The sequence below is a fragment of the Ambystoma mexicanum genome, chromosome 4q (genome assembly GCF_040938575.1).
Source record: "Ambystoma mexicanum isolate Mex_15411 chromosome 4q, UKY_AmexF1_1, whole genome shotgun sequence".
NCBI classification, from domain to species: domain Eukaryota; kingdom Metazoa; phylum Chordata; class Amphibia; order Caudata; family Ambystomatidae; genus Ambystoma; species Ambystoma mexicanum.
In genome coordinates, this window is record NC_090928.1 from 305,329,485 (window position 1) to 305,354,237 (window position 24,753).

The following is a 24,753-nucleotide window of genomic DNA, read 5'->3' on the forward strand; positions in this document are numbered from 1 at the left end:
GCGCTCCGGTGCTCACCTGCCATCACTGAACGCTTCGCAATGGGGAAAGTTACAGAAAGGTGCGCTTCCCGCTGCGTGACTCCTGCAGCTGAAATCTGGAGCCCATATGACCCTCTCAGGACTGGGATACATTTCTCTCGTCACTCTGGTCCTGGCTCTTCTGCAAATTCTTCCTCTTCTGCTTTGTGGAGTGTTCAGAACTCCTCCACACTCTACTATTACTACTGCCCACCTGCTGCTGCTGCTGCGTCCCCTTCTTCCACCTTGGTTTCATGGCCTGCACCTGAGGGGGCCTTTTATGCCTCTCAGTCACCCTCAGGTGTGGGCTATCAATCATAATGGGCTGCACACTGCAACCTTGTGCCTCTGCAGCCCTCTTCTTCGTCCGAGTACGCTGTGAATTCTGGGACTTGAAGTCCTCAACACAAAAGTTAGTTTTCTCAATAATATTTTTTCCACCAAGTTCTTTTCTCTCCTTAAACATATTCCGTAAAGGAGTATCATAAGGATTAAAAGACAGATTTGGTTTTACACAGGATTTTCCCGATTTAAATTGGTACATTGTAAGGACCTCTCTGCATGCTTTTACTGGGATCATAGGTTTTTTTTTTAATTCTAGGTGTGTTATAACTTTGGCAAGAGCTTTTCTCACTCTTAATACATGGCCGGTTATACTTGTCTTCACTCATACTGTTACTGGGAGTAACCATTCTCTTTGACAGCATGCTATTGTATGTGTGGGCATTAATCATATTCCCCTGCTTGAGGTAGGCAAGAACCACGTCTCATCCCATGAAGTCCTTCTGTTTCCCTGGGGCCCTTCTCCTCCCAGGCGATCCTCCTGGGCTAATACGACCCCCAGGGTCAGGATCAGGAAGCGTCTGCCTTTCCCTGGCCACCTGAGAGGAGACTTTATATTACGCTATAGAACTACGACAGAAAAGTCGATACTGTTTCCCACAATGAAAGCGAAATGTGATTAATCTCACCTTGACAGAATGAGGAGACCACCAGGAAACAATCAAGTGCAGCTGTGAAAGCTACCCTAGGACAGCCCTGCCCTCTCCGACCCGGAATGAGATTAACCAGGGGAGAGAACAGGGTAGCCAGGGAAACCCTCAATGGGGAAGAAAACCCTGGTCGAATCTGGATGTGTTGAGAATCCGGATGGTAGCTAACTGTCTTCAACAAGTGGCTGTGGGCAGGAAGGCTTCGTCAGCGGAGGGAATGAGAGGATAAATTATTTAAGGCTTCGAAGGAGAAGAGATCGGGAGATGAGAGCTAGCTAGCGGGTGTATCAGCAAGATGAAAGTTGATTTTGGCGAAACCGAGACGCCGAAGGATATCTGGAAGTGATGAGAAATCCCGAGAGAAAGCGAGACCGGACTGGGAGCAGGAGCCTGGAGATGGGAAGGAGCGTCTGTAGAAACAGTAGCGACGCGAGGAATCGCCGGCTTCTGTGTTTGATAAAGGATCACGTGAGCCAGCCGGAACGTCTCGGAGAAACGTGAAGAGTCTAGACCGCTACTTTCAAAACGGAAGTCATCTTGAGAAGGATTATCGGGATTAGCGTAGAGAATGTTACTACACAACTGGTTGCAAAACAACCGATTGCGAGCCCATATTGACCACCTCCCACGATGTGTAACAGTTTAGGCAGGGTTTTCGTGAGGACTCCATAGGATTCATCACAGTATCCTGTGTTGGGCCCATCTGATGCTTTGTTTTGATTGTAGAAAAACTCCTTGCCTCTGTTTAAAGGAACCCACAGGTTCCATGGGATTTCTCCCACACCAGTCCCTGTGATCCATTCTGTCTGGGTGTTGAGTGTGATGAATCTAGGGAGATAGCCACCTCTCCCTAAGGGGTAGTCAACACCTTTGGGATTAGGGGAGTGAGCCCCCTATGCTCAACATCCAATGTGGGACAGGGTAAACTGGATGAACAGGAAGAGAGGAAGAGAGGGGTGTGCCCGGCGAGAGAGAGAGAGCATGCCAATGTCTGCATGTCCCAGTGGGAGATGCACACCAGAGTTCAGTGCTGCGGAAGGTCTGCCATCAGGAGGGCTTTGGAGAACCGGCATGGAACCGAGCTAAATGGACGTGTAGGCAACGCTGCCTAGCCTAAGGAGCTTCAAGAGTGAGGCAGGAGAGCTTTGGATAATTGGTGCTGAGCCCAGCTGAAAAGATGGCGTAAGGGACTATGCCCAACCCTATCCACTGCACTTGAAGTGGGGACAGTATTAGCAATATGTCCGTAAGGAAGGTGTTTAGTATTCTCTGACAGAAGATTGTTGTTGAGGTTCTATGAGAATGTACAGCATATAATTATTGACTGCAAAATATATTTTCTACAAAAATATGAACTATAAAAATATCTACTGGCGTGGCCAGGAGCACCAGCTATGTGGCAGCTCCTCTGATGGCCTCTGTTCAGGACCCGTGGCACACGTCGAATATATAAGGCTTCTGCTGTCCATTTAAAGCTGATGTCATAGCGTCAGCTGTTGGAAGGTTCGGAGCGTCCTCCAAAGGCAGAATGGGTTCTTAAGGCCTCCGAAACGGAGCCGGTGAACCTAGCGCCCCCGTCTGCTGTCCTGAATTCAAAATGGCAGATGGGCCGAAGGGAAGCGGCTGTTGAGCCTTACCCACAGCCCACAAGTGAGGAGAGAGCCCGACACAGATGATCGTGGCCCATGAGTGAAGTGTGTGCTCAGCACGGAGGATCGGGGGTGACGGGACCCCACCTGTTCAATTTGCCCTACTCAGAGCCGTCTCGGCACCTCTGGCCACCCGCAGGCACATCCATGGAATACTCCCACTCCGTTGCCCCTGCCTTGACCCAGACGGGGATTCTGCCTTGCTGAAGCAGCGACGGGGGGGGGGGTGGCAAGGATCACAGATCCCACCAGCGCCCTGAGGCGACCTCCTGTTCTCCCGCGGCCCCGCACAGACTGCATCTCCCTGGGCGGTCCCCGCTTCCTCAGCAACGTCCTCCTCTGAGCCCGATAAGGTGCCAGTGGCCTCCAGCGTGGCTGGCGCTGGCTCCATGATTGTGGAGGCAGCCACCTGCAACGCCGGCTTCCAGGCACGACTCATGAAGGAAGAGCGCCCCAGTGAATATCTCTGGCCCCGCCTCCGCTTTGAGACGGTCACATGCGCACCCGCAGCCCCACGCAGCCTACAGTACCCCGGTGGGCCCCAACGTGTCTGACCCTGGCCCCTGAGTCTCTGAAGTGGCCACCGTCAGCAGCAGCTCTCAGGCCAACTCACAGCCTCACCCGCCACTGGCTGGAGCCTTCTGGTAGCCGGGCTCTTTACTCCTTGATCTTCCTCACAGCTGAAGTGCTCCGGTGGCTTCATGATACCCCAAGCCAGCGGTAATCTCAGCAAGCCGCACCACAGCTCTAAGGAGGCCTTCTCCCTCCCCCTAATTTGGCGGGCTCCCCCTGCCAGGCTCCGTCTCCCGCAGCCAGTTCTTGGAGGTGTCCGCCTCACCTTCTACTTCCTGGGGCGCCCCGGCCCACTCCCCTGTCACTGCCTGGAAACCTAGGCCCAGCGCCTGCCTGCCTAGGGAGGGATTATTTCCTCCATCCCCTGCAAGCCAGCAGTAGGAGGTGGCCCCCTTTGGATAACCCAGCAGCTGTCAGCCAAGCCCAACGGGGTCCTGAAACCGAACGCCTGATCCCACAGCCTTTAATAACAAGTACCAAGGTGACCCAAGACTTACTTCCAACGTCTGACGAGCGCTAGCCGTGGTTTCTTCCTCCATCTTATCACCTACCCTATGGAGACTTTGTCTGGGGCCTTGCCAATCACCTAAGCTCCTGCCCCACCCACGGTGCAGTACCCCAAAACCCAGCTTCTCACACCTGCTGCCTTACTCTACTACACGGGGCGGAACGGAAGCCGCAGATCTCGCCCAGTGGCCTCTAGTGACAGTCTCCTCCAGGACCCCCTCATCTTTTTCTGCCTGAGCAATGGCTAAACATCTCAAACCGCCTAAGAGCTCAGACATTTCTACCATGTTTCTTTCGGCAGACAAAGGGAAGAAATCCGATCCCCCCCAAACTCACGCCTCAGAAGATCCCAGAAGAGAAGGGAATGTTAGCAACTAAAGAAGACATCCAGTCCTTCATGTTCAGATCCTGCATGTCGGACCTCACCACGAAGCTGGAGCGAACTGATCAGAGTCATGGAAGCGGTACAAAGACTTGGAGAGGTCGAAGACCTGACCCAGGGACACGCTGCGACTCTGTTGGAAATTGTCGATCCGGCCCTGCAGGACAGGAGTGAGGTTCTTGAGTTTAAACAGGAGGACCTTGAAAATACGGCCAATAATGCCGTAACAACCTCTATGTGGTGGATAAGTGGAGGGTACTTTACCCCAATGAGTGAACTATTAATTCTACTCATATGTCCACAGGACCTATTCCCGAATTGACCTCCTATTGGCCGCCCCCCCCCCAAGTTTTGGCCTTCACTTACCATGTCACCATTGGACCTAGGGTGCTCTCTGATCATGCCCCAGCAGCCTTAACACTCCGGGCCTATGACCCTGACCCTCGTCCACAACGTAGATGGAGCCTGTACGACCCTATTCTTGGGGAAATGCCGCTGAAGGATTCCATAGCGAAGTCCATTAAGAATTTCTTTAAAGGAAAACCGGAGCGAGGATACCTCCCCGACTGATACCTGGGATTCAATGAAAGCAGTGGTGAGAGGGGCACTAATTGCCCAAAGAGCAGCCTTTCACAAACGCAGGTGGCAGGCCTGCCTGGCCCTGCAAAACGAGGTCCACGAGGCAGAGGCAGTCTGCAAGGCCAAAAGTTGGACCCAGAGATCCCTCCGGGCCCTACAGACAGCACGAAAGAGGCTGGAAGCACACTATGGGGGTAATTACGAGTATCGCGGTAGGGGGTTAACGGCACTGGTAAGGATGCCAGTGCCTTTAACCCCCTACCACCATATTCCCAGGTCCCTTAGCGGGTCCCACAAGGAATCGGCTGGTCTGACCAGCCGTTCTTAGCGGGACCCGTTAAGGGACCAGGGAGCTAATAACGGGACTGCCATTAGCGGGCCCGTTATTTGCTCCTTCCCCATTCCCATTGAGCCCTATGGGGGCTCAAATGGGAATGGGGAATGGTTTACTGAATGGGGACTTACTGGGTCCTCCAAGGTTGGAATGACCGGGTAAGTCCCCATTCAGTGAAACCGGACCCGGGTTTGGAGGCAGCCATGGCGCTAATAGCGCCATGGCTGCCTCCAAACTCGTAAATGACCCCCAATGCCGAGGACACGGCCCAGCTACTAGCTAAAACTAAGTAAGGCTACTATGCCAAAAGCAATAAGGCGAACAAACTTCTGGTAGATAAACTCACCAAGGCTAAGAAGCGGAATACTATTTTGGGCCTGCGCGACGCTCAAGGCAGAGTCCAATTTGCTGATCAAGACAAGCTACAACTGGCAGTCGCCCACCTCACAGACACCATGTCAGCAACCCTGCGGATGCTTGAGGAACAACAGGACTACCTACGTGGCGCAGCCCTCCCTCGTCTTGAAGGCGCAACGAGGGAGAGCCTAGAGGCTCCTATTACAGGTGAGGAGGTCGGCGCAGCCATCAAGAATCTCAAACCCAGGGCCGCAGGTCCGGACAGATATACAACCCAATTCTATAAAATCTTTCGCCCCCAACCCTTGGCCCCCTTGACAACTCTTTTCAAGTACTTTGCCACCTCGGGGACTATCACTCCCTCGATGCAGGAATCAATCATAGTCCTCGCCCTAAAACCGGGAAAATACCCCAGGGACAACACTTCGTATAGGCAATCTCGCTACTAAATCTCAACGCTAATATATACTCCAAGGTCCTGGCAAACCGCTTGGCGGGTGTTCTCCCCAATATCATAGACTCAGACCAGATGGGATTCATAATGCATAGATAGACCGCAGATAACATCCGCAGAGTCCTCAATTTGATAGACGTCGTGAATCAGGATTCGCAGAGGCTAGCCTTACTGGCCCTAGACGCAACGAAGGCATTTGACAAAGTGCACTGGGAATTCCTGCAACTCACCCTCGAGTCCTTCCACTTTGGGCCCACCCTCCAAAGATTGATATGGCCTCTTTTCCGATCCAATTCCGTTGACCTGTGGAACCAGACAGGGGTTCCCCTTCTCCCCTCTACTCTTTGCTCTAGCCATGGAACCCCTCGTCCAGCGAATCCGTCTAAACCCCCGGGTCAAAGGCCACCAAGTGGACCCCTACCAACACAAGATCGCACTTTATGCGGGTGATGTGTTGCTATCCATAACGGACACTTCTGCTTCACTCGCGCCAGCCCTTGCTGAGATCGATAGGTTTGGGAGGGTATCAGGTTTTACCATCAACTTTGGGAAATCGGCAGCATTGGGGATTGGGCTGGAGCCAGGGGACCGGGAGTCCTTTAGATCCCTATGCCCGATTCAACTGAGCGAGAAGTCTATTCCCTACCTGGGGGTCCAGATTCCCGCCCGCCTGGAAGACATCTATCGGGCAAACTTCCCTTCACTTTTCAAAGACTTAGAGAGGGACCGCAACCGATGGCTTCTGCAAGAGCTCTCGCTCCAGGGTCGTATCATGGCTTGTAAAATGAATCTCCTCCCACGATTTCTCTATGCTTGCACATCCCTCCCCACTAAAATCCTGCAAAGGAAAATATTCTGCTTCATTTTCAGGGGTAGAAAGTCGCGGATCCGCCAGAGGACCATGATGAGCAGTCCCAGGCTGGGAGTCTTAGGGGTCCCTGACCTCCAGAAGTACCAGGTGGTGGCACAGAAAGCCCACACCCAGGCCTGGGCCATCGTCTCGTGCCATCCGAAATGGGCAGAGATTGAACAGTCTCGCTTGCCCCTCCCCCTACGCTTCCTTCCACACCTCCCCGCTCCCCTGCGCTTCCTTCCACACCTCCCCTGGCCAGGCACGCTGTCCTCCACTAGACACACCTTGAGAGCATGGGATTGGGCTCGCAAATGTAAAGGCATCCCGGGAGGCTTAGGCCCTTCTGCCCCAGTCTTTCACAACCCAGCCTTCGCACCAGGATCTTGCCCCTCGAACTTTAAGAACTGGATTGCGGGTGGCCTTAGTTCCCTGGGTCAGCTTTTTGAGGAGAACCAACCACGCACCTTCGAGCAATGCAAGAATGCTTTCTGACTAGCAGAAGCAGATAGGTTCACCTATTCACAACTCCGACACTGGTGCTCCCATCCGCTGACCCGCTCAGCTGCATCACAAGCCCTTAGCCCCCCCGAACTCACAGTCGCAGACCCACCGGCTCGGGGGGAAATTTCGGCCCTCTATATGTTATTACAGGTAGACTTCCTCGTCGCTAGGTCCTCTTATATGTTACAGTGGGAAGCAGACCTGGGGAACCCTAGAGAGGACCAGACCTGGGTGGACATCTGGTTGAGGACACACTCATCCTCTTTTTGTATCAGCACCGGGAGTGCGCACATAAACTACTCCTACGATAGTACTACCTCCGCTCCGCCTACACCACTTCAACCAGGCCCTAGACCCCTTATGCTGGTGCCACTGTGGCCTCCCCGGGTCCTACCTACACATGTGGTGGACATGCCAAGTGATAAAGGAGTTTTGGTCCCAATGCATTGCTATCATTGCAGACATCATGCATGTGGCGATTCCATTGGAGCCGGAACCTATCCTCTTGGGAGTCCCAATCCCAAGTACCTATCCGAGAACCGTCAGGAAGGCGGCCCTCTTAACACAACTCCTCCTTGTCGCTAAGATCACGGTGGCACGTACTTGGAAATCTCCAGGCGGCCCCCTGATGATCCTATGATGGCTAAAACTCTGGGACATTTTGATAGCTGAGAAAATTACAGCAGCTAACAGTGGCCTCCTCCACCCCTTTTGAAACACTTTGGTGCCTGTGTTGGACCATGACCAGAACTTCACGGCATTAACTTATAAACCACGTCTGGTTGCAAGGGCCCTTCAATCGGACGGCAGGGGGCCAGCCCTGGCCCTTGCGACGTTGGATCCCGACAACGGCTGGGGGAGGGAGCGGGAGCAAGGGGTCAAGGGCATGCTTGGGTATTGAACTGGAGGCGACTGGTTGTCTAATGTCTGTTACCTAATTGTCATCTGTGTGCTGGTTTTAAAATAAACACGTTTAAAAAAAAATCTACTGCTTATTTTTTATTTGAAAATTCGCCAAAAACGTACTTTTTGAATTGTCTTCAAAGCCAATCAATTCTATGTACCCCTGTGTTTCACTGTTAACTCCTTTCCCCCACATTTTATCTCAAACCCATTGAAGCTCCTTCCCACCTTCATAGATAACCATGAACCAGGGTGGCGCTTTGTACCCCTTGTCAGATCACCCATGCTCCTACATTTTTAGATTTTGTGTAGGTCAATATATCTCTCTCGATGTTTTTGTAGTTTTTGTGTAATAGTCACGATCTTCAGGGGATACTGTTGCTGACGGATATCTTCTAACACAGAACTAACTAAAATATATTTTTCTGAAAAAAGAGGCTCTGTGTGGAATGTGAACTCCTCAGATCAAACACCCTGGTGGGCACGCGGGCACAAGGTTGTGTAGTGCCCCATCAGTAGACTCCAACATCTCCCAGTCCCTGTGTGCTCTGGATGAATGGAGGGTCCGCCTGGGGGGATAGTGTTTATGAGGGTGAGAGAAAGCAATGACTGCTTTACGATCACAGCCACAATGAACTGACCTTGGCTGTAAAATGTCCCCTAGGGCTATAGTTAGAGCACTTACAGAGTACTGGCTGGCTGCAGATAGTTTCCCAATAAAAAGGCTGAAAAGAAATAGGACGTCTACTGTTGCTGCAGGCTCCTGCAATTAAGAAGTATTGATTCACTCGAAGCCGCGCCACGATTCGATATCTGTGGACAGCAGCTGTTGTTGTACCACTGCATATGTACATTTATGCCATGAAGGCGGCAATGCTTAACCAACGATATGACAGCGCATAGAGTTGCATTCCATTTCATAGAAATATTGCCGCTTCCCACGCATGTCAGCAAATATTTTTGAGAATTTTATCTGGAAAACACAGACATCGCCAATAGAAATAAATCTCGTCAAAACATAGATTCGGGCAAATGATGCGTCCCTTCCATTGGTACCTGGCCTTGAATGATTTCGGAAGAGAACCCAAATAGTATTTTTATAGTGGATTGCGTACAGCTCATTAACTTAAAGCCAAAGCAAGTAAAAGGTATGTCCATGGCATACATAACGCTACACGGATTGAAGAAATGCAGGGATAACTGTGTCACTCTGTAGTGTTTGTGAAATAATCGCAGAGCCTAGTTTTTAAAGATTCATACACGTATGTGATTTGCTTACAATGTGCTAGCCACTGAGTCACAAAGTGACATGCGCGTTGCGAGTTGAATGGCAGGACTATCTAACGATGTGCATCACTCCCCATAATGAAAGTGAACGAGAAGGGCTTATGATCTCTCCTCCCACACAGCTATTGCTATGTGGCCATGGTGCTTGGAGCAGCAAGCCAATCTCCATGAGCATGCAGACGCAAAGGCTCCAGTGGGGGCTGGTGAATTATTTTATTGGAGCGGCATAAATGTATTCCATGAATGTGTGGAAGTGACTGATTGTAGTGAGGAAGCACGGAGCAATGCATGGGGGATTGGGGAGAGGTGGGGGGGTTCTCCCCGCAAGAGAATTTTAATAACACTGTTTATTGAATTTTATAGTAAACAATATGAACATGAACAAGTAGCAGGGTCAAAGGAAATACAACACGTACTACCAATCTGGAACAATTCTTAATAGCACCAAAGTCCTCAGTCGCCGGGGGAGGGGTCCCCTTCCCCAAGGGCTGTTGATCTTTGTTAGGAATTTCCTTAAAGATCCGGGCTCCCACCACCATTGGGGTGCTGTGGGCTCATCAATCATCCGCCCATTTCCCCCAAATTTTCAGAAATGTTTTGGGGCATCCTCTTGCTGTGTAGAAGCGTCGTTCCATGGATGCACACCTGCTTATTATGTTGGACCATCGGTTTATGCACATTGTCTCTGCAGAGCCCCAGGTTGCAGCAATGAATCGCTTCCCCACCCCAGTGCCACCGCAAGGAATGATTTTTCAATTTGGTAAAGTCCACCTCTCCCCTGGAACCCAGTAATATCAATTTCGGGTCTCGTGGAACTGGGGAAAACCCAATGTCCTGGAAATCCTGCTAATGGATTTGTTTGTTTGTTTAATTTATTTGTAGAGCGCTCCGGACCCGTGGGTAGAAGGGCGCTATAAGGATACGGTTACAGTCATGAAATATGCATTAACATTTACAGGGTACATCAAATTTATAAAGAAGGATTTACATAATATGACAATTTACATATAATACAGGTGTGGTTGGAGATGAGGGTAAAAGCTACTCATTGTTCAGTAGCCAGCCAATAACCAGTTTCCTAAAGATCGGGAAGGACTCAGTGGTTTTAATTTTGAGTGGTAAGGTGTTCCAAAGTTGGATGGCTAGCACAGTGAAGCTAGCGCCTCCTGCTCTTGTTAAGGCAAATCTGGGCACTAGTAGGCTTAAGGAGTTGGTTGATCTGGTGGTTCTGGATGAAGATTTTAAAGTAAATGTGTTGGAGAGGTACGGTGGGGCTAGATTGTTTAAGGCCTTATAAGTGAGGCAGATAGTTTTGAGGTCGATTTTTTGCTGTATGGAGAGCCATTTGCATGCTTTCCTGGTTGTAGAGATGTGTTCACGCCTTGGGATGTTGAGTGCGGCGCGTAGAGCATTGTTCTGGAGAACCTGGAGTTTGTTAATTATGGATTGGTTGGCTCCTAGGTACAGGCTGTTGCAATAGTCTAGTTTGGATTGAATGAGTGCTCTGGCCAGAGTGAGGCAGCTGTCGGGGGATAGGAAGGGTCTGCTAGCCCTGATTAGCTTACCTGTATATGCAGTGGCCGAGGCGGTTGAGTTGATTTGTTTGGCGAGGTTGGTGTTGGCGTCAAGGTGGAAACCTAAGGTTTTCACACTTTTAGCGATAGGGATGGTGTTACCGTCTATGATGATGTTCTTGTAACTGGGGCTGAGTTTAGACAGGTTATTAGGAGAACCGACCAGCAGAAGCTCCGTCTTCTCATCATTCAGGCAGAGGCCGTGGGTGGCCATCCATGCCTGAATGATGGAGAAGATTTTGTTAATCTGGGTGACGTCCGCATTGTAGTTGCCTGAGATGGTGAGGAGAATCTGGGTGTCATCTGCATAGTTGGTGTAGGTGACACCCAGATGGTCCAATTTGTCGAATAGAGGCTTCGTAAATATATTATACAATGTGGGGGAGACACAGGAACCTTGTGGGACTCCGCAGGTGATGGGGATCGGGTCAGCAGCGGCTATTGTGGAGAAGACTTGCATGGTTCTATTCGCTAGGAAGGATTGTATCCATGCGGAGGCAGAGTAGGAGAAGTGGGCAGTGATCTCCTCCCAGAAGGTCTGTAATACGTCACAAGCCCAGATCATGTGGATAAAGGTGCCTGCTTCTCTTTTGCATCAGAGATTCCCCTCCATCTGTCCCGCCCCTTTTAGCCAAGATTGTTCGGGAGTAGTATGACCGGTGTAGTATTCTAAGCTGTATCAGCCGTAGCATGGCATTAATACCCATGTCTCGGTGGGAACATCAATGCGTCCACCCATTCCTCCGATTCAAGCATGTCCAGATCCCTTTCCCATTTTTCTTTCAGCTGAGTGAGTTTGCTGGTACCAAAGGAGTTAAGGGCCTGGTAAATCGTGGACGTAACCTTGGAAGAGATGCATTCCAGGAGAACATTAGCCTCTAGTGGGGAGCAGGTGGGTATATCAGCCAAGTTCGGGAATTGGGCATTCATGGCGTGAGTGAGTTCTGTATGTCTAAACCGTTCTATCAGTTGTAACCCTTATTTCCCATTCAGAATCTCAAAATCCAGAAGGCGCCCCTCTTGGACTATGTTCGCTAATGTGCATATGCCTTGCTTTGTCCAGTTCCCGAAGTATCCCATTCTCTGTATTTCAGGCAGGTATGCATTGTGCCATAGGGGTTGAGTCAGTGTCGGTTTTGCGTCCCATCCAATGTGTCGGTGTGCCTCCCTCCAGATTCGACGGATATGGATGGTCATTCTTGGTATTCCCGACACAATCTTAATGTCGGAGTATAGAGTCTGGAGTGGGAGATGGAGTTCATAGCGCCCAGTTCAGCACGGATATGCGGGAGTGTGGGGGTTGCTGTGTTGCCAATCATTACCACCCCCATTTGGGAAGCCCAGTAGTAGGTGCGAAGGCTTAGCAGTCCTATGCCGCCCTCCCATACTGAGCTCTGCAGCGACTTAAGAGCGACTCTGGGTTGTTCCCACACCCCCCCCAAAACAGTGTCCGTAGGGTCTTGTCTATTGCTACGAAGGTTTGAGGGGGATGGGGAGTGGAACATTATGTAGGACGTATAAAAGTCTCGGAAGCGTCATCATTTTAAACATCACCGCCCTGCCCATCGCAAGAGAATTTTAAAAACAATAGTTTGATTTGTGCAGCAGACTTTCTGTGAAAAATTGGGTAAACAGCCACATAATTTACAATTGATTTTGTAGGGTAATACATGAAAACATCCAATAGACTCCATTCACGAACAATGCACATGAGCATTTTCCAATGCATTTCAAGATACCTGTTCCTGCAATATATGCCAGTATAAAACAAATTTTCATGCTGGCTGTACCAATATATGCTACTATTCCCATATAAGAACATACTCAGGTTTGCTTTACACTTAAAGCCGGTAATGATACTATAGTAAAACATGTCCATGCTGAATCTACCAATATAGGCCAGCATCCTTAATTAAGAACATACTCCTGTTGGCATTGCCAGTAAAAATTCCGCACCACAGTAAAATTAAATGTCCAGACTGGCTGCACTAATGTAGGCCCGAATGGCCACGTAATAATACTCATAATTTTTGCTTTACCCTCAATGTCCAGTAAAAAATGCCATGCCACAGTAAGAAAACGTATTATGCTTGTTTTACCCTTGATGCCCAATATTAAATGCCATGCCGCAGTAAAACATATTTGGGCTGTCACTGCACAAATATGACCCCATGCCACAATCAGAGTCCCACTCCCTGGCACACATACTCAGGTTTGCTTTACACTTAAAGCCGGTAATGATATTATAAGAAAACATGTCCATGCTGAATCTACCAATATATGCCAGCATCCTTAATTGAGAACATACTCCTGTTGGCATTGCCAGTAAAAATTCCACACCACAGTAAAATTAAATGCCCAGACTGGCTGCACTAATGTAGGCCCGTATGGCCACGTAATAATATTCATCATTTTTGCTTTACCCTTAATGTCCAGTAAAAAATGCCATGCCACAGTAGGAAAACGTGTTCATCCTGCTGCACCAATGTAGGCCACTATAGACACTTATTAAAACGTATTATGCTTGTTTTACCCTTGATGCCCAATATTAAATGCCATGCCGCAGTAAAACATATTTGGGCTGTCACTGCACAAATATGACCCCATGCCACAATCGGAGTCCCACTCCCTGGCACACATGAAATTATACAGCCATTAATTGCTCTCATTCACTTGAGCTCATATACAACACAACACTCTCTCATTCACACACACAAACACTCAACCACAGGTACACTTACAAACACAAATGCATACACATACCTTTTTTCTTTTTTACCTGCAGCCCCGGTCCAAACTTTAGATGCTGCCTGCAGCGCAGCTACTCTGGCTCCAGCACAGCATGCAGCAGGAACTAGGAAGCAGGGAGAGCTTCCTGGTTCCTGCACATGAGTGGTGGAGCCCAAGCGTCTCCATCACGCTCCCTAGAGAGACTTAAATATGCGGGTAGGTGCAGGGCAGCATGTATGCACATTTAGGCCTGCAGTTCTCCAGTTTACATCCCTTTTGGGCCATCAGCCCATTTCTCGTTTGACAGTTAAAGCCAGCCAAGGGCCGCTTCCTAAGCTGCAGCACTCAGTCTTTTCAGCGGGCTGGATTTGGCTCTTACATAATGGGTGACGGGTCTGCACCAATGACACAGGTTCAGGCATATAGGTGCAGGGAAGAAAGCAGAATAAACCAATAAAAGGGTTAACAATATTACAGTGGTGTATTCAACCAAATTACAATTTCTATTTTTACTCATCTACATTGAATATTTAATGTTTGTGATAATTGATTTGTGCATATCAGCCTGGAAGAAGACCTTGTGGTCGAAACACGTGTCGGCTGCTTTCACCTTGATTTAATATTCTTTTCAAGTTGGCTGTTTTCACCTTGATTAAATATTCTTTTCACCTTGTATCAGTGATCATGCGCAGTGTGGTTGTGTACCTGTTGTAATTATTTATTGTGCGCCTATACACAAGTGTTTCAAGGTGCAACTAGTCAAGGGAGGGGGGAACGAAGGGAGGACAAGACAACAATCCTACTAGGCCTCGTGTCATTGAAATCTTGCAAGTGCACAACAAGAAGTGCAGAGGGGAGGGTATAGGGGGAAGTGCACCAGAGCAGCAGGGCCCTGAGTTAAGTGCAAGGAAGGTTGGGACTACATAGGGCAATCCCAGCCCGGTAGTTCAAGGTTAGCCAGGCGGCTTTGCAAGTTGGGCCAGGCGGCAAGTGCAGGGGGACTCGTGGGGGAGGGCCTAGTGTCCTGTAAGACTCAGAGGTCACCAGAGCAGCCAGTCAGCAGATGGAGCAGAAGCAAGGGAAGGTTAGCAGGGGAGAGAGGGTGAGAAAGAAGAGGAGAAAAGGGAGGTCTTGAGGAGCTTCCGGAACGTAAGAAGATCCGGCTCAAGGCAGAGAGAGGCAGGGAGGCCATTCCAGAGGGAGGCACCTGCAGAGGAGAGAGATCTAACCCCCATTCTCTGCTAGTGGAAGCGACTTACCCACAGAGAGTTAGAAGTAGACGAGCAAAGGGCTCTAGGAGAAAGGTACTTCGGAAGAGAAAGTTGAAGGTAGTGAGGGCCCCAGCCCCAGAAAGCCTTGTGGACGATGCAGAGGGTCTTGAACCTGATCCTTGCAGCCACCGGGAGCCAGTGGATGGATTTCAGGGCCAGAGAGAGGCGGTCCCTGGGCTTGAGGCCAAGGATAAGTCTTGCAGTCCTGTTCTGGATGAGTTAAAGAGGGCAAAGAGTAGAGATAGGCAGATTGAGAAAGAAGCTGTTGCGGTAGTCCAGCCTAGAGAGAACAGGGATCTGGGGACAGTGAGCTTCTGGGGAAGGTGAGAAAAGGGAGAATACCTCTGAGGAGGAAGAGCTGGAAATGGGCCTCCTTGGCAAGGTCTGTGATGTGTGGAGAGGAGAGAGTGGAGTCGAAGATGACTCCAAGGTTTTTTGCCTCACAAGAAGTAGGGCGGCCAGAGTGAGAGAACATAAGTGGGAGATGGGGTCCCAATGAGAAGGTTCTCAGTCTTACTGGCGTTAAGGCAGAGATCGTTAGGGGCGCACCATGCCTGAATAGCGGATAGACAGGGATGAGCGAGGAGGACGACGCCGAGGGTAGCCTGAAAGAGAGCTTTATGCCATCTGCATAACACTGAAAGATAGAGGAAAAGGTAGATATCAGCAGGGCCAAAGGGGCCAGATAAATATTGAAGAGCTATGGGGTCACCTGTTTGGATGAGACTTTCACAGACCGGTCTTGTCTGGAAACATCTTCAGGTGTTACAGGAGAGAGGAAGGACAGGAGGGAGGCAGCGAAGGAGGGCCTGCGAGAGGTGGAGGGAAAGAGAAGAGGAGGAGAGTGCTTACTGAGTTTTAGTGGTGAAATGAGAAGACGAGCCATACAGAGGGCCTGGGTAAGTGTAGAAGAGGTAGATACTGCAGTAGGATTGCCAGTTCCTTGCACATTTTGAAAGGTTTGGCCGTGTTGTGAGAGGCCGGGGAGATTCTCAGAGAAGATGGAGAGTCTGTATTGCTTTTGGAGCACGTGGCAGACCAGTTTGTCAGAGGGTGCACCCGAAGCTCCCCACTTCTGTTCAGCTACTCTGCACTTGCGTTTCAGAGCGGCCAGATCGGAGTCATACCAAGAATTGCACTTGGCGGCAGGCTTCAGGCGGATCCTCATAACAGGGGCAAGGGTATCCAGAGTGTTAGAGATGGAAAGATGAAGGTTGGAAAGGGCTGTGTTAGGATGGGAGTCAGCCGCAGGAGTAGGTGGGGGAGAGAAAGTGGAGGCAAAGGCGGCCACTGACACTCGCTTCATCGGTCGAATGACCGCAAAGGAAGGTGGCAGTGCTGGGAGGGCCTTTCTGAAGGGAACAGGAAACTTCAAGTGAGAAGAAAGGAAAAAAGTGGTCAGTCCAGGAGAGAGGAGTAGTGATTGGATTAGAGAGGGGATGTCTGAAGAGATGAGAACATCCAAGGTGTGGCCGGCAGAGTGAGTCGGACCAGAGGGTAGAATGGAGAGGGGAAGAGAGTCTAATAGGTTGTGAAAAAGCCCAGAGGAGTCTGGGGTGTCCAGGCGGATGTTGAGATCCCCAAAGAGGAGAAGCTGGGAGGTAGAGGAAAGGAGAGAGGAAGTGAGGTCAGCCTATTCAGAGAGGAAGAGTGTGGTCTGGCCAGGTGCCCTGTATATGGTGGCCAAGGTGAGAGAGAGGCCAGGAGAGATAGAGAGCCTGCAGACCAGGCATTCAAAGGAGGAATAGGTCTGAGTGGGGATGATGGAAGCAGGGATCCACTCAGGAAAGATCAGGGCCACTCCGCCTCTGGGCCTATTGGACATGTGCTCGGAGAGGATCTTGTAGCCCCTGGGGAGTAGTGTGTCAAAACTCATGATAGAGATGGCCTTGAGCCATGTCTCGGTAAGAGTGAGAACATCCAGGTCTAGGAGTTCAAGGAGGTGACAGATGTAGAGGAGTGTTTGACAGCAGAGCGAGAGATGAGAGTAGCCAGCCACGTGGAGCAGGTTTCTACTTTCCAAGTCTTCCGGGGGTGGGGGGCAGGGGAGAGGGATACCACTCGGAAGTAGCAGAGAAGTCAGAGAAGTGGAAGGAGGAGGCAGAAGAGGAGCCGGAGCGGTAGTGGATGACAATTGAGCTAGAGAGGTGGAGAATGTAGGTAGCCGAAGAGCCAGAGCGGTAATAGATGGCATAGGGGCCAAATGTGGCACTGGCTAACATTCACAATCCTGCCTAGAAGTGACGCAAGCTAATATTTACAATCCTGTCTAAATGTGATGGAGGCTAATATTCACAATTCTATGTAGTTGTTAAGCTGGTTAGTATTAACAGCTTGGCGGCTATGTTCTGAGGGTAGGTAGAGTGGCAGGGCTTCCGGAGTACAGTGATTGGTCTGCTCCCCACACAGGCCACATCTACCTTGATGGTCGCTATGGTTGACAGCTGGCCCTGGCATCCCATGCTGACACCTGCAGACACAGTTTGGATCCACTGCTGTAGGAGCCGCCCTTTGCCTTGGGGCCTGGGACAAGAACGGGCACGACACTCACCTACACCAGGAAACTAAAATGGTCAGGTGGGTGTCGTAGATGGCAACAAATCCTCTCGTGCAGCTAGCACAGAACTTGGTCCAATCAGGGGAGAGGGGAGGGACGGGAGGCGGGATGAGGAAGGGAAAACACACGGGCAGCGACCCGGAGAGCGCGCGGAGGCTGGGGGAGCCTAAATACTTTTTAAAAACCCCAAAATGGCCGGGACAATAACGGCACACCACTCACCTGCACCAGGGAACTAAAATGGTCAGGTGGGTGTTGTAGATGGCAACAAATCCTCTCGTGCAGCTATCACCGACCTTGGTCCAGTCGGGGAGGGGGAGGGGACGGGAGGCGGGATGAGGAAGGGAAAACACATGGGCAGTGATCCGAAGAGCGCGCAGGGGCTGAGGAGCCTAAATACTTTTGAAAAGGCCAAAAATGGCCCAGACAAGAACGGGCACGACACTCACCTGCACCAGGGAACTAAAATGGTCAGGTCGGTGTCGTAGATGGCAACAAATCCTCTCGTACAGCTAGCACAGAACTTGATCCAATCAGGGGAGAGGGGAGGGACGGGAGGCGGGATGAGGAAGGGAAAACACACAGGCAGTGACCCGGAGAGCGCGCAGAGGCTGGGGGAGCCTAAATACTTTTTTAAAATCCCAAAATGGCCGGGACAATAACGGGCACAACACTCACCTGCACCAGGGAACTAAAATGGTCAGGTGGGTGTTGTAGATAGCAACAAATCCGCTCGTGCAGCTAGCACCGATCTTGGTCCAATCGGGTAGGGGGATGGGACGGGAGGCGGGATGAGGAAGGGAAAACACACGGGCAGTGATCCGGAGAGCGCGCGGAGGCTGGGGAGCCTAAATACTTTTGAAAAGGCCAAAAATGTCCCAGACAAGAACGGGCATGATACTCACCTGCACCAGGGAATTAAAATGGTCAGGTCGGTGTCGTAGATGGCAACAAATCCTCTTGTGCAGCTAGCACAGTCCTTGGCCCCATCAGGCGAGGGGGGAGGGACGGGAGGCAGGATGAGGAAGGGAAAACACACGGGCAGTGACGCAGAGAGCGCGTGGGGGCTGTGGGAGCCTAAATACTTTTTCAAATGCCAAAAATGGCCGGGACAAGAACTGTAACGCTCACCTGAGTATGCATCATGACAAGAATGGGCACAACACTCACCTGCACCGGGGAACTCATTTAAGTACACATTATATCACTGGCTCTCAAACTATAAAGCCCTTCGTTATACGGCCCTCTATAATTGGTTGGCATGCTCGTGCTATGTCTGAAACATTTGCTTCCCTTAGCAGCACGTAACCCAGACCCAGGTGCCAGGAGGTGGACTTGGCTCTACCTCCCCACCCTATTAGCTCATCATCTCACATCACCCATGCCTTCTGCCATGAAGATTTGAACTTGGCCTTGCAGAGTATTCTTGTCTCTGGGAATATAGCACGCACTATCGTTGCTCTAGAACTCCACGCTCAACTCTTTTTCCATCCTTGGCTCACGTGACAGGAAACCACGATTTGGTCCATTTTGCAGTATTTAAATGTCTTAATTGAATAAAACTTGGCAAGATTGGTGTTCTTTCTTTGCACCTTAACAGGGGATGATTGAGCTTCTCATGTTCACTGCCTTCAAGAAGAGATAACCAGTTTTGGCTGCTTCAGCTTTGACACCAGGCCAGACAGCCTCGCCATTCGTGTCCATATCATCAACTTATTCTTGCTTCGACAACGTTCTCGGCCTTTCCTCTCCATGGATCCGGGCTTACTAAATTCATGACACCAATGTGTACTTTCTATACAATGGTGGCTTCGCCTGCAGACTATTCAATACATATAGCCAGCTTCTATGTTCACTTAGTCTACTTGCGTTACAGCATCTGTACAGTTATTGAACGGCTTGCATTTTCTGCAGTGCATCACATGCGTGTAATCTTCTTTTCACATTTGAAAGTTTACTCGATTCTTGACTTTGTCATTAGTTTCTATACGCTCCATGCATTCTCTTCAGTCAGTATTCTCAGGGCATCACGTTCGCCTTTCGTGACGTCGCAAGCTCCTCTTTTGCTCTTTTTCATATTCCTTCAGGAAGTTCCTCCTTCAGATTGTCATCTCTTCAGGAAACATTTGATAAGGTATTTTTTAGTGGATGCCTTCTTTCGAATATTTGCCGTGGTATGGTCACAACTGCTGGTGTCAAGTATGGCACAATCTCAGGCTTCCAACATGCAGGTGGTAGGGGGATGGGATTCCCTGCAGAGGCTTGTAACTGCTCCTCTACATTCGGCCCTCTGGTGGAGTCATCGACCACCTCTCCAATGGTCTCCACATCTTGGTATTTTCTCTTGAAGAAGTGCTTCTTCGGAGTCCAGATCTTCATCACCCACCTCAGGGTGCTGGCTGATTTAACATGTTCGTCCACACTCCAGGTCATGTAGTTGCACTGTCCATTTGGATTACAATAGACCCATATGCCACATACTTATTATGATTCTTTGGATACAGGAACTTCGTTCCCTCAGGTGCTACTATGCTGGCCTCTATGTATTTTCTGACATCTTTATCAGTCAATTCCTAAGGTCCAAACACTGATTCGACATTGATCATGATCTTTATTCCTACTGCTTTCTTTGCTGTCTTCTTACATTGTGCAATTATTATCCTGATCACACAGAATCCAAAACATCACCATCACCAATATTGCTCCAAGAAACTTGAAGATGTTTGCCATCCACTGCGCAATCCATGAGAATATGGAAACAAACCAATTGTCATCTGCAATGTCCTCTGTCACGGCTTCCATCTTGTTATGCAGATTCGTCAGCAATGTTATGGCCTCTGTCAGGGTCCCATTCTCATCATCATGAGAAGGTATGAATGTGCAAGGTGATGGCCTTATATTGGCGCAAACTCCTGCTTCCATTGCTGTGATCATGACAAGGACTTGCAGGGTCATTAGTCGTATGGCACTCAGCTCTTCTTTGATAGCATTGAATACCTTTATGGTGGTGTTGATTGTCTGCAGAAGCTCCTATCTCGTGATCTGCAACCACTTGGCATTGGCCATCGTCTGGATCCCACGCATTAATATAGTCGTAAATATTGAACATGTCTTGCTGAACAACCTGTGCTCATAAGGAATAGAGTCAAAAGCTTCTATCGATTTGGCTGAGAAGTAACTCTCTCATCTGGTTAGATTGAGAAATTCAAGCGCTCTTCTCTTTCTCCGATGGGCATCTACTGTTGGAAATTCTCCAATGTCCAGGTCACTCTGAGTAATCACTAATGCAGGAACATGGATGTACACCAAGGAGCACGTCCCTCCCCAATCCTTGGGCAGCTTCATATAGGCCCTAGGCCCACAAGCCCAATATCGATCCATCAGGACGGCTGTCCCTGCACCCCCATTCTGGAAACGTCAAATGTAGTTCTGCAGTTCTTGTTGTCTCCCACATTATTCTTACCATGTCTCCAGAAGCACATTCACCAATGGGATCACAACCATTGGACCCAATTCATCTTCTACCCATGTCAGCAGTTTGCCATGCTTACTTCAAACATCCATCGTTCACTCTCTGCACCTCTTGTACATATTCTGGCTTCGGCATGAGCTGCACAGGACATCAGTCCTTCTTCCCACCCCTTCTTGGACTTTGTCATGATGTCTACCCCCGGGGACCCAGACCAAGTCCAGCAACCCCGGAAGCAGGCATCATGTTATCCCAAGCAAGCCCAACAACCCCTGCTAGGGGCTATTTGGGTGCAGTCCTGGCATCTATGGCGCCAGGCTCATATGGAGAGTCAGTCCTGGCGCCATAGGCGCCAAGCTCATAGATTAAAACTTACCTGATGCAGACCATGCTGCAAACTTACCTGATGCAGACCATGCTGCAAGAGCTCCAAGCCAAAAGGGGCTTGGAAGGGACTACTTTACCTAGGGACTATTTTGTTTACTCGGGTGGGGCTGGGGAGGAATACTTACCTGGGACTACTTTGGAGGCTATTTAAACCACGCCCGAAGAGCAGCACACTCTTCGCGTTATTCTGCATCCAGCAGCGTAACGCTCACCGTGCCTGCAAGTCTGCATCCAATCTTCTGCCACGCCCGCCTCGAGTTTGGAGCTCCTAGAAAAAGGGAGAAAGAAGGAGAAAAGGTTAGAACAAGAGTAATACCTTTGATCCTTACCTGCATTCCCGATCCATCGCGTCTTCGAGCTGGAAGAAAGAAGTTATTTTATGCGCGTCACCTCGCCTGCTGCAGCGCTGCGCTGAACTCACCGGCCTTCGCAGCATCTTCACATTCCACCGCATCCTCCTGCATGTTCCCGCCTCACTCCGCCACCTAAGGAGAAGACAAGAACAGCAAGGTGAGCCAAGGGAATACACAGAGGAATATTAGTTACCCCCCATATACTTACCTGATTTTACCACCGGGGGTACTATTCCTCTTCACGGGTCGGCGCAGCTTCCACTGCATCTTCGCCGAACCCCGGCCCCTAAGGGGAAACAAAAGGACAGCAAGGTGAAACAAAGGGACTAACAAGGGGAACCCTCCTCACCACAATAGACTTACCTGATTTTACCGCCAGAGGTATTATTCCCCGAGACTTCATACTTTCTCTCAGCGCCTGAATAAGGGAGAAAGCAACAGGTTAAATATTGACATTATTTTATCGAACTGTGTTGGAAAATACAAATCCTTACCAGAATATTACCGGTTGCCACGAGGAACTCTTCACTAGGGTCAAGCTGCAACCTGCAAGGAATCGGACAAGAGTGAAAGTCAGGCATTTGAACTCTTACGAACTACATACTTACGACGTCTTGCCGGGAATCTCGGAGTCAATATTGTTCTGGAACTCACCAATTCCTTCGAGCCAGTGAAGCAACTGGTTATCAACACGCCCCTGCGCTCAATGCAGGATGGAGAACTCATCTTTTCAAACCATCAGGTGAGACTATAAGAGGGGACATCAAAGGTGATCTGTGGGGAGAACAGCGGGGGTGGAGGGATTTACGCTCAACTCCACGGGTGGTTAATTCCCTTTCTCCATTTGCAGAAGAATATTCCTATGGGCCAAGCAAACGAAGCTAGGTGGGCCAGTCCAGTCCGTCATCTCGGCCCTAAGCGTCACATTGGTGGAGACCGCAGCTGTCCAGTTCAGATCGACGCCTCTGTGGGAGCCAGGTGAGCGTAACAGACTTCACTCGTCCATAGACTAAGACTTGATTTAGCGCCCAACATCCAGGCGATCCAGCTATTTCTGTCATATCAGGACAGTTCATTCTCTTCATCTCTTCAATTACCACCTTGTCCTGTCCTGCTGCAGGATACACAAGCATCTTGCTCTTTCATCCAGGTTCCTTTTCCATCTGTGTAGTCTTGCTATAATCATCTTGGTATGGAAACAACCAATTCGATCTCCATCGTAAAGTGGGCCAACTTCCCTGGAATTGTCCTCTGGTCCTACATGCTGCAAGATGAATGAGGCATCTGGCATTCTATTCTGAACTTCTCTGGAGATGAAAGTTTGCACCGTATTCATGGCATAGGGTATAAGAGCACAGACGTAGCAACTCTCCTTAGATGTTCGCTCTCCCACCTTTCTCATGTGCTGATACCACATGTTATTACCCAAGTGTGCTGCATTGTCTAGATAGGTATTTACCCCCTCATTATCTTCCTCTGCATTTCTCTTATGTCTCCCATTTGCAAAGTTTGTGTAATAATCATTAAGCAAATAAAAAGCAGTTCTCATAGTGGGGAGAGCCATAGGGGCCTCTGCCTCAGTGGAAGTACAAGTACTAACATGATGAAACTGTGAAAAATGAGGAACAGAAAGACAAAAAAGTAATCATACAGGCATACATTATGCACAAAAACATGGGCCTTCACTTTTTCGCGCCATCCTGGTACTTGTTGCACATTTTCATTCCCTAGAACCGTGCCAGCTACTTTATTTCTCATTTTTAATACAATCATCAAATTTGTTTATACTTGTAACTGTAAAATGTGCTCAATTATTGCAACGAGGAACCTTCTAATCACAGGGCCATTTTTAGGATCCTGTAAAAAAGTGAGAATATCAACGTCGCTTCTGACAAGAGCAGGATACGCTTGAAGTATACATTTTAAAACAGCAAGCACATGCCGATGAACATCACTGTCAGTAAAAACCATATGTTTAACTGCTTCGAACAGGTATGGAGCACAAAATAAATCTGGATATTGATCTCGTTTCCAATTTCTGATCAAGAACAGACGTTTAGGCATAACTTTGATATGTCAATGTGCTTCTAAGGTTCATTTTTGGCCTACATTTCTCAGCAAGTCTTTGCACTCCTGCGAAGATATCTATAAAGAAGTGTCCTCCGAATTTTAGTCCAAGCTAAATCTGTCTCATCCACTGGTCATTGCTTTATCGTCATCGATCGAGTCTGAACACGCTGAAATTCTTCTTCTTGTTTTGCTTCTTGCCTTGCTTCTGGATCGGCAATGGTGGGAGGGCGGATCTTTACATGCCCTAAGTGAAGCCAAGCTCATCTCCCTTGGACCTCCACAGCTGAAGGGCTTATATTTTAAACACAAAAGGGGCTGTTAAATCGAGGCTCATACAACTTTATAGTAAAATTCTTGATTAGCACTAGGTCTCCAACATATAATTTAAGTGCTGATAGTAGTTGAACTGGGTTGTTGTTGAATTGTCTTCTTCTGGGTTCTGAGATCAACCTCCCTTGCGCTTGACTTGATCTGAAATGAGAGAGATGCTAGAGGTCATACATGTCAAATAGTCATGCAGTTCATCACCTAAAGTTTTAGCTACACTCTGGGCATCACTTCTACTTCTAGATGGAGGAGTGAGAGGCATTCTCATACGTCACCCTGTCACTAGTTCATGAGGGGTGAGGTGATGGTCTGATCCTGGCTGATTCCAAAGGGCATATAAAGCTAAGGGTAGGCAGTGTAGCCATCCCTTCTTTGAAGTCAATTTAATCTTGGCAATCCTTTCTTTAAGGAGGGTGTTGAGTCTCTCATATATCCCGTTTGATTGCGGGTGACAAGTAGAAGAAAACTTGTGTATTATATTCAATAGAAGCCATATCTGTTCAAACAGCTCATTAACAAAATGTGGCCCATTGTCAGATCTCAGCACTTCACACACCCCATCTCGGGAAAACTTTGCATACTAAAAACTTTGCTGCACAAGTGGCATCAGGGTGTGTACACGGACT

General features: G+C 49.2%; 1 protein-coding gene and 1 long non-coding RNA gene across 3 annotated transcripts in view; one reads left to right on the top strand and one right to left on the bottom strand.

The window, feature by feature from the left end:
• The window catches only part of TMEM181 (transmembrane protein 181), an 875,876-nt gene that overhangs the window by 42,049 nt on the left and 809,074 nt on the right, over positions 1-24,753 (top strand). The window lies entirely within an intron of this gene.
• Positions 23,462-24,753, bottom strand: part of LOC138467694 (uncharacterized) — a 31,369-nt gene continuing 30,077 nt past the window's right edge. The window contains exon 2 of the long non-coding RNA XR_011268128.1: positions 23,462-24,271. This is a non-coding gene — a long non-coding RNA (uncharacterized lncRNA). The remainder of the gene's footprint in view (positions 24,272-24,753) is intronic.